The sequence below is a fragment of the Anopheles aquasalis genome, chromosome 3 (assembly GCF_943734665.1).
Source record: "Anopheles aquasalis chromosome 3, idAnoAquaMG_Q_19, whole genome shotgun sequence".
Lineage (NCBI taxonomy): Eukaryota > Metazoa > Arthropoda > Insecta > Diptera > Culicidae > Anopheles > Anopheles aquasalis.
In genome coordinates, this window is record NC_064878.1 from 15,595,001 (window position 1) to 15,605,000 (window position 10,000).

Genomic DNA, 10,000 nt, shown 5'->3' on the forward strand with positions numbered 1-10,000 from the left:
CCTTCATTTCACATGATGCTGCGCGCATGGCGTAAATTGAGGAATTTCTCATTCAAATTCGTACCTCCCCACTAATCATCAAACTTTCACGGCACACGTCCCGCCGTCTCTCTGTGTTTGCGCTGCTAATTGAGTTATGTTCCAAATGACGGCACACGCGATGTTTGTAAATCGACCACCACCCCCCTTCGCGCTCCTCTTCTGAACTGTGTCTTTATCCGTTCGTTCGGAATTATGCTCCTTGGGGGAGGCGCCTGTGGGGAGGGAATGGAATAAATGTGTTGCTGCTACGGTTTATCGCGCATTGAATGTGTACCACACCACCTCCCCGGTTGTGCACGGTTCTTTTTTCTTTCTTTTCTTCTTTTTCGTCTTCGGCGATGGCCACTTACAGTGGCTTCGCTTGCTGGCAATGGGATGAGGCTAATGATATTGAGCAACTTTGCTTGCTCGGTGGCTGCGTTTGCTCCTGCGCCTGGCCAGGTTTATCTTATTTTCCTTTCGCGCTTCGTTTCTTCGCTTTCGTTCGTTCGTTCGTTCGCTGGCTTCGTTTCTTTTCTTTGTTGCCGCGTACGCCGTGTGTGGAGCATGAAGCGATTTTAAAATCCGATGCTCCATCCACCAACTCCTTTTGCCATGTGCGCGCGCGCGCGCCCGCTCGATCGTCGATGATGTTTGCGTTTGGAGCGTGAAATGAGCTGCCACTTTTCTTCACTTACGGCTCGTTTCCGAAATTAGTGGGTGAGCATTGAGAGAGAGAGAGGAGGCAGGTAGCGGTGACCAGTAGCCCGCACAGTACGGTGGACCTGGGGGTGGTGGTGGAGTAGAAGCAATGCAAATGGGGTGTAATAATGCATTTAAGGTGTCAGGGAGGGAGGGAGGGAGGTAGGCAGGGATGAGAGATGGATCTGCGTGCCCGCGCAACGCCAACGTTTGGATTGTCTCTATTGCTTCAATTTCCATTTTCTTCCACTTCCACTCGGTGATTGTGCGTGTTGAGTGAGAGAGAGGAATCTTGTGATGTGGAAATCGATGTGTGGATTTGGAAAAATCCCTAATTAAACAATTATGTAAGCAATTTCCTACCACTCTTTGCATGCATGATGAAGAACTCCCCAGCAGGGAATGTGATTTGAAGGGGGTTTGTTTTGGAGTTACTTTGCTTGTGGAAAGTAATTTAAAATAGTGCCACAAGCACCAACAGTTTGTTTTGTTCCGAAGTGTTCATTGTTCTGTTGGTCAATAAAGTAAAATAGGTATGAACGTGTTTATCCTAAATGATGTGGCTACTTTTTAGAATCTATTGCTAGCAAAAGATGGCTTTGAAAAGAAGATGGAAAATGGCTTTTCATTGCATCGTTCCAAAGTAATTTGTAGAAGAATATCAAGACATAAAAAAACACTTTTTGTCTAAAAAAACCATTAAAACAGTGCTCAGGGTGCGTGCAGAATCAATCAAATCATGAAAAGTGTTTAATATAATGGAATGCTATTCTTGTTCTACAAGTATTGAAAACAGTTCAAGTCAGGAGATTTACATGGGCAAGGAATCGCCACATTATTTTCATCAATGCATGTTTCCATTAACGTCAACGTATACTTTTTATCGGTGTCTTGCCACTGCCAATAAAGGCCAAGCTAAACTGTTGTTAAAGCAAGTGCGAACAAACATGGCACTGTTATGTGTCACAAATACAGAATTAAAATGTCCTGAATGGATTTTTTGTTGTTGTTCACTCGTTGACACTTTGAGTATCATGCAAATTAAAGCATGCTTACACACCTATTTTATTGGCAAGCAGTTTATAGCAAATAACTTTGTTTATAAATTCAATTATCATGTTGTTTCTGTGGCATAGTTTCAATTCAAAGTTATATGTTGTAGGGGTTTTAGGGTTTCAATTGCGAAGCTACTTTCAATTCTTTTTAGTGTTATAAACGTATATTTAGTTTTCTTTAGAAACATGTATTTTTTCTTATTAATTCGAGAGATGCACTTAGTCTTTACGGTACTAAAGAGGAGGAAGCTGCCAGTAGTTCGCAATAACAGCGAAGCGATCGCGATACAAAATGGCACATTGTTCCTCATTTCGGCGTCTCCCAGCGTCCTCCCAGCGTTTGTGTCCAATCTCGCTGTATTTTCCCGATGCAACACCATCTCCACCAGCATCCGACATTCCAAAAAGCTCAATAAATGTCACGCGAGCGCACCACAGAATGTCGGGTGCATTAACCGACGGCAGCAGCATTCCCTAGCTGGTGCTGTGGTATGCCAATTGCGACGCTCTTTGTGTCAACAACGCTGTGTGTTCCCCAGAGAGAGAGAGAGAGAGTGAGAGTAGCCAGCCTTCGGATCTTCAAACGGATTTTTAATGATAAGATTTACGGCCATTCTTATTCCCGTACTCTCCTTCTCTCTCTTTCTGCACAAGAAAGGACCACCCGGCCCCTGGGGTGGGTGGTGATATTAACAACTTCTCCCTCACTCCCACCCACCCACTTCGCCACCACCACCCGCGTTGATTGAGTTGAGCAAGGGCGCTCTCGACGCACATTACCACCACCCCCTCGGTGGGTGGGTGGGTGTGAGGGTACCACTGGAATCTGGGGAATCCCTCCACCACCGAGAAAAGGTACAGACCGGAAACAGGGGAAGGGATAGGAGGAGAAGAGAAGCTATTTTCATCTCATCAAATTCAACCCAAAGCTCCTCTTCCCGTTGTTCCTCTCCATCCCTTCCATGCTAATAGGTGTACTTCCTTCCTTCCTTCCGTCTTTCCTTCCATTTTCCACCCCTAGTCGGGGGCGATACTGTGATGAGGTTAGGATGACAATCCCTCGACCCCCGGGATCCGATGGTGTACGTGCTGCTGTTGGTGTTCTCAGAACAATTTAAACTGTATGTGTGCGCGCGTTTGTGTTCTCCTCCTGGGGACGATAGGAACCGCTTGGTCCTTTCTCCTGACTCGATTTGCGTTCCGGTCGTTGGGTTGAGCGAATGTACTGCGCTACTCCGGATGTGAGCGAACTCGACCTTCACGACCCACCTCCACTTTTTGGTGTGAGAGGGAGAACGGGGAGCCAGAATGTTTTGGAGCCGCTTTCGGGACACCGGACCCCGGATACACGTCCATAGATGAGGATGACCTCCAGTCCAGGGTAGAATGGGAGTCAAATTCCTTCCATAACATCGCGCGCCGATCCGAGGGATCTGGTACAAGAAGGAAAGAGGAAGGGAGAAGACCGTTTTCCGGTTCCTGGTTCCTGGTTCCTGGTGGCCGGTGCTGTTGTGGTTGCGTTGCGTTCTAGACACCAAGGCACTAGCTGCTACTACCTTAGCTAGCCATTAGTGAACTCGCTTCTCGTCGTCATCGTCGTCGACGTCGTCGAAGAGCTGCATCCAACGAGACGACGAGGCTGACTGGTTGGTTCTACTCCACTCCACTCCCCTGCTCCTTCCCGCCCTGGTCTTCTGCGGTTATATTTGTATCCTATATGATGCGGTCAACCGAACCGCAGGGCTGCGGTGTTTCTACATAGTTACCCAAACCACGACCGCCACAGTGCTCCGTGCAGAACGCTTGTGGACGCTTGTGGGGTGTGCGGGAACACGTGTGGCGCATGTGGTGTTGGAGCACCGAGCACCGACCACAAACGACAGAGGACGAGAGATGGAGAGAGGACCCAACAGCGCACTACCACCACAGCCATTGGTTTTGCAACTATTTTATATCCTTTTTCCATCTCGCACACACTCGTTCGCTCTCTCTCTCTCTCGCTCTCTGTGTGCTACTTGATATTCCATATTCATTCATGGTTGTATAGAGAGAGGGAGGGAGAGAGCCTCCGTTGTCATTGTTCCAACGGCGCGCTTCACTAGTAGACCCCCTCCAGGACCCAGATCCGATCCTGTTCCCCGGAATGTACCATGACGCTCTATAGGGAACTTCCGGTCTTTCCTCCAGCTCCACGCGAACTGAAATGCCACAATACCACACCACTGCCAGGGACGCACGATGATAAAGGAGGGAGGAAGAGGAGTCCCTGGCGCAACTCGGTTTTATGCTACTGCTGCTGGTGCTGGTTGTGTTGTAGTACCGGGTGTGTTGTACGACCGACATGCCAGGAAGGACACCGTGAGTCCGGAGGGAGGGGGGGGGGGGTTGAATGTGGTTTGATACCACACACACGTGTATGTGTCTGTGGCTTTTGCATTCAAGCGAATGTGTTGCCAGCATCATCGTCCTATCCTCGAGCACCACCTCTGTACCACTCTCTTCCCTGTAAGTTTAATTTTCTAACCTCAACCTTCTCTCTGTTGTGAGAGAGAGGCAGAGAGAGAGAGAGAGAGCACGATAAAGAGAGGAAGAGAAGAGCATCCACTTCCTGGGGGGAAAACCACTTGATATGCGCGCAGAGAGCGTTATGAGCGTCGTCCTCGCCTCCAGAGCTATGGAACAACACCATCACGAGCAGCATGGTTTCGAGATTCAAATGCGTGTGCCAGAGTCCCTTTCTCGGTACTCCAGCCACCCCAGAGTGTATCATTGTGGTACCGCCCGCCTACCAGCTAGCCTATCAGCCAGCCTTGCTGGTACATTGGAGGGGAGTCCTCGTGAGGAGGAGAGAGTCCTCGTTCGGTTCCATTCATAGAACCACATGGTGGCAGACGATGCAGTAGCTCAGTGGCTGCGGTTTTTACATTTTCAATCTCACTTTCGACCCGGTTCACTGCGCACACTGCGAGAGAAGGACCCACGGGGGTACTCCAACTGTACTCTGGTAGGCCCTGGTGGTCCCGGTACCCGGTTCTAGATGAATTTCCATTCCAGAGGGGCGTGGGGACAAGCACACGTAAACTCGCTAAAGTGGTTCATCTTCCTGTGGAACAGATTCCTTTTTTTTTTGGGGAGAAGGGCTGGATATAAAATTGCGACCAGACACCGGGACATACGCGCCGTGCCAGGTTGGCTTGTAGTTGCAAAAATCTGCATTTTATCTGGCCTGGTCTGGTTTATCTCTTTCGCTCTCTCTCCCTCTCTGCTGGTGGCTTGTGCAAACCGATAAAGTCATCGAGGTAGAAGCCCTCGAGGATATAACTCCCTCTGTAGTGAGAGCCACGTGGTCAGAGAAGAACTTGAACTGTACTACTGTATCACATGCATGTGCATGTGTGCGCACTGCTGAAGAGCAGCTTATTCATGCAGAAACCATATCAACCCTCCTTCTGCACTTGGCTTCTCGACCTATACTGCCACCAGCACACGACGCGTGGGGGGCTTGTAACCGTTTGCCCAGCAAGATACGGTCCAGTGATAGTGAGTTGTCAAGAATCCTGGCGACGAGGACCTGCCGGTGGTGATGATACTTCATGGCAACGAGATGATGGGTACACGCTCTGGACTGCACTTACCATCGGGGGTTTCAGCTACAGAGAGCCTTTCATGGACCTCATGGATACGAGTAGAGACAGCGAGGTAGTTAGGTACAAAGAGCAGGGAGCCCAATGGCTGGAACTGATGTTGTAGAGTCGCAGGCAGGGAGAGTGAGGGAAATCCATGTTAGTTTGTCGACATGTGCACACCATGTAGCGCGAAGGGTTAGAGGAGAAGAGCTAGAAAGTGTGGTGTAGTGTCCGGACAAAAAAGTAGAACACACAAATCCAGGTCCATCACCACTCATACCACTGCCATCCTCCTCCACAACTGTGTGGGTAGCGGTAGGTCTATTGTAACATCGTGTTTTCTGTTGTGTCATGTTTGAAGCTCTACCTCATTTTGCTTCCTCTCTGATTGCTGCAGTGGTTTGTGGTGAGATAGGCAGCAACAGGAACAGAAAGGGGGGAAATGCTGTGTCATCTGTTCTGTGTCCTTTCAGTGACTGGTCAATGGACTGGAGAGGCGAGGAGTCTGGTGCAAAACAATTATTTGTCGTAAACTTCGAGTTATGATACCCTCTAGGAACGAGATGTGTGAGATATTGTTTTCGGTTCATTCCCTGACACCACATTGTTGTAGTTCCTTCCCGGAGCTTCCCAGTTTGTGGCCCTGTAGCCTTGTTTTGGGATATTCTGTACAATGTGTCCCCTCGAGTGCACTGCACTGGATATGGGCTCTTTGCCTCCTTGAGGGTAGAGAATTGTAAAAGCGAAGCGTTTGTGTGTCGTGTTGCCTGGGCTTCTGACTGGCATGCCATTGGCCCTCCTTGGCCCGAGAAAAGTAGCGTGTGTAGTGTTCTTGTATGTGCTTCTCGTTTTCGTGCTTCCAACATCCCCACAAACCAATCCTTTCTTCCTCTGTCTCACCGGCGATTCGTGATCGTGCAGAGAAGTAGCTCTCTGTGGCGTGTTCCGCCACCATGCCATGTGTTGACAACGAGCCCGAGCATAAGTGAGTCTGAAGTCTGTTCCAAAAGGTACGGCACAAAAAGTACGAGAGTGTAAAACACATACAGGACGTGAACGTCCACGGCAGGAACAGAAGCACGAAGCGAGACCACAGTGTGGTGGCTCCAGCTCGCTCGCTTTCCCTTTGACCATTCGACACGACCAAGAACACAGCGACAACACCCCACCACCGGTTGGTAGAAGTGTCGAATACCTTTCTGAGTCACTTTCGTGACCGCGCGCTGGCCCTTCTTTTACGCCAGGCAGCCGAGTGTGTTCGACGACGACAACGACAACGACGACTGTCGATGATCATCAGCGACGCGAACACACTAATTGTACGTCCACAATCTCGGGTGAACGGGGCAGCGGAGTGGAGAGCGCGCTACGCAGAGTCTATGTCGGAGGAGGAACATGCTGCCTCAAGACCTCCAGACCCTTGGGACCGACGACCGACTTTTATGCTGGTCGAACAAGCTTGTTCACCATGCAGTGGCGCGGGGCGCAGCATCATCATCGTCATCGTGTCCACCGCCTTGTGCGACAATGTGGCTCTGTGTGTCTGCGTGTGGGTGTGTTTTGTGTCTTGTTGCTTCAATCTACCTCCCACCAGGAAGCGGAGTTCCCTCTCTCTCTCTCACAATTAAACAGAGAACCAACAACGACGACGACGACGACGACGAGATGGCGCCAATGGATCGCAATGCGGGTGGTAGCAACCTCGTCGGAAGACAATTTTAGTCACTCCGGAGGTGGGGGGGCTGGCTAATAGATGGTCCAGCGCGATGGTAGTGTCCTCCCTGCTCTTTCTCTTTCTGACTCCTTTGTCTGGCGCTGGAGGGGGATATCGTCCAAATGAACGGAACTATAAAATTAAATTGGTGTCAAAAGTTATAATTGCCGATGGAATGATGGGAAAGGGCCAAAGTCAATGGCATGCTACTACTGCTGCTGTTGGTGCTTTGACTATCCACTTCCGACCGACCTTTTACTCCTAGGGTGCCCCTCGGGCTGATCTCTTTCTCCCCTTGCCAAAAGATGCCGCCGCGTCTCCGGGGAATGTATGACAAAGTTTATGTTTTATCATCCCAACCCTCTTGCGACCCCTGCGCTAAATGTGTAGTTTTAGCTAATGACTTTGTGATAAATGTTGGCGCTGCTGTCCCTTGCTTGTTGGAGAAAATGAAATATAGGCTTTGCGACGGCTCTTCGGATGGTTTTCACGAGAAGTCAAATATCAGACTTCAAACGGTTCAATAAAACACTGACAGGAGCGTAGTTTGATGAGGATTGTTCTTCTACAAAGCTCTATGGGCTCCGTATGTGGCTAATGATAGCCAAAATGAATGCTACGCCCTCCAGCTGCCACAAAAGTGCCCCTGAGGAATCGCGGGGGAATGATGAACACACCTTATCTTAAGTGCCAGTGTTCCGCCGCATGCCGTGCCGTTCCTAGGCCACTACCTTACGCTTCCAGAAGAAACATTTTATGCGCCATCGAACGCAACATTACCACCAACCCCGGGGCCAAGTCACATGAACATCAGGGAACAAAAACACCAAACGAAACCAAAAAAAAAAAACCGTTCGCCTTTTTATGATCCCTCCGATCAGCGACGTCGCACGCGCGCACTCGATTGCTCCCCGGTGCGAAAGACAAACAACGAGCAACCAACCCCCCAAGACAACGACGACACATCCATCAAGCACAGTGACAGTCGGTGGATGGTGAAGGGAGATGAAGGTGAGGTGGTGGGGTGGTCATAGCACAGCTGGGTGTATCATAAATTTGTATCGCCCCCTGTGTGCCTTTGGTCTCCTCGTGCGGCTATGCAGCGTGTTGTGGTGGCAATGACAGTAACAGCCGCGAACACATAACCCACCCTCCCTCTTCAGGTGTGTTTAGTCGGAAAGCTGGGAGAAGAGTGGTGCTGGGAGGGGAGGAGAGGGTCGTTGGTCGTAACATTCATGAGGAGAGCAGGAGGTGCTGCCGGTGTCAGAGTATGACTATCGGCTACATCGCGCCTACGGGGCGGCAGGGCCGGGCAGGGCAGGGCAACGTTCTTACGCCAAGTTTATCGCCGTCAATCTGCGATCGAATTACTTAACCTGCCCGCACGGCGGCGGCCATGGTGCTCTGTGTGTGTTTGGCGCGGGCGACCATTAAATCTGTTTGGCAATAAATTTGTAGCTACTTAAGACTCAATCAGTCTTCCAGACGCCAGCCAGCCAGCCAGCTCGCGGGCAAGCACGATAGGTCTTTGCGTCTTGTGCACACCAATCTCCTTCTCGATCATGTGCGCGCGCTCGCGCTCGAGCACGCCTAGAGGCCAAACACTGGGCTGTGGTGTCTGCATGTTGGTGGCGCGCTATGCTGGTTGTTGCCACCCTTTCTCATTCAGTCACCACACCCACCACCACCACCACCCCTTTGGGACCGCAAGTGCATCGCATCGTAATTTACTATCCCCGCAAGTGTTTGCTTGCTGCTGTGGTGCCCTACAGCCGGGTGCTACCGGGGTTTTATGTCGTTTTCTTGACACTCCACGCAGACCTCCTTCACTTACTTCGTCGTCTCGTGGTCGTCTTGGTCACCGCCGTCGTGTTGGCAGCCATCCGTGAAGCCAGGAGGAGGGGGCACGACGGTGTTGTTTGTCTTGTTGTCGGCTCTCTTGCGGTGGTGGCATTTGCACACGCTCGCGGACACGATCCGGCTACTGCCACTGGTCCTCTAGCTGGCTGGCTGGCTGGCTGTCCGGCCGATGCACATGGCAAAAGCCCCATAAATAATGCAATAATGACTCCCGTAAGTCGAAATGCAATGCAACATTTTTCTGTGTAACTACCGGTGGCGATGGAGTCGCAGCTCTTCTGGTGGTCCGGCGATTGGTCACCCAACTGAGGCTCATACCGCCATGGTCCTTTAACTCGGTGGAATGTACCGATGGTTTTGCTTGTGACGGGGTGACGCCGCCAGAGTCGTCGGTGCCTATCCAAGACCCCTGCTCCTCCTTCTGGTGTCTTTAGCTTCCAAACCCACTTGACGACTTCACATTTATCAACCAAACAGCAAACTTAATAGATTCTCCTCGGCGTGTGCTTGTGCACAACCTGCGGAATGGCAAACGGGGCAAACAGAAGCGCTCCAGTACAGTGCTGGGTGACCACCACCATTTACGGCGGGATTCGAAGGAGTCTTCGACCATAACCTACCTCCTGTTTCTTCTGCTTACTGCATCGAAAAGCGGGAAACCTACTTTAGCTGGTGGTAGTGACTGGAGCGGCGTCATCATCATCATCATCATCATCGTCACCGTCTGTGTCCGGTGCAGCGAGCGGCAAGCTTCCGATTATGGTCACCAACAGAGGAGGAGGGCGCGCGCGAATAGCTACGGGCACCACTCGCTAGACGTGCATTGAATTTAAAATCCAGCCATGTTCGGTGTCTTATTGGGTTGAAAATTGTCTGTCCGATTGTGTCCCTCTCAAGGTAAACTCGGCACGAGAAGAAGAAAAAGGAACCAATGAAGCAGAGACAACGACAGCGGCCGGCTTATCGAAGGTTTACTTCGCACTTGTATCGTCCCCCCGTTGTATCCCTTGGTGGCCACATCG

At 50.7% G+C, this 10,000-nt stretch overlaps 2 protein-coding genes across 2 annotated transcripts in view; one reads left to right on the top strand and one right to left on the bottom strand.

Annotated features, from left to right (window-relative positions):
- The window catches only part of LOC126578715 (protein Dr1), a 186,530-nt gene that overhangs the window by 111,965 nt on the left and 64,565 nt on the right, over positions 1-10,000 (bottom strand). The window lies entirely within an intron of this gene.
- LOC126578692 (protein groucho-like) overlaps positions 1-10,000 on the top strand; it is a 44,185-nt gene that overhangs the window by 28,947 nt on the left and 5,238 nt on the right. The window lies entirely within an intron of this gene.